Source organism: Plasmopara halstedii (genome assembly GCF_900000015.1).
Source record: "Plasmopara halstedii genome assembly, contig: Scaffold_7, whole genome shotgun sequence".
Taxonomy (NCBI): domain Eukaryota; phylum Oomycota; class Peronosporomycetes; order Peronosporales; family Peronosporaceae; genus Plasmopara; species Plasmopara halstedii.
The window spans coordinates 227,048-227,304 of NW_020186929.1; positions in this window are offsets into that span (position 1 = coordinate 227,048).

The window sequence follows — 257 nt, forward strand, 5'->3', positions numbered from 1 at the left end:
GGCTGAGGATTTGAAAATCGGATTTCCAGTTATCCATTGTTCTACCACGTGGACAATTATAAATTATTCTTGCTCCTGGTATTTAACCTTCCTACCTTATCCTGCAGTTTTGGAATTATTTACGCATATAAACCACTGTTTTGAATGCTCAGTTTCTGATTCTTTTGGTGATTGCCGGCTGAAAACGATGACACATATGTTTTCCCAGAACTATTGACGAGAAATTTTGGATCGATAACCACCTTGCTTGCAGGATC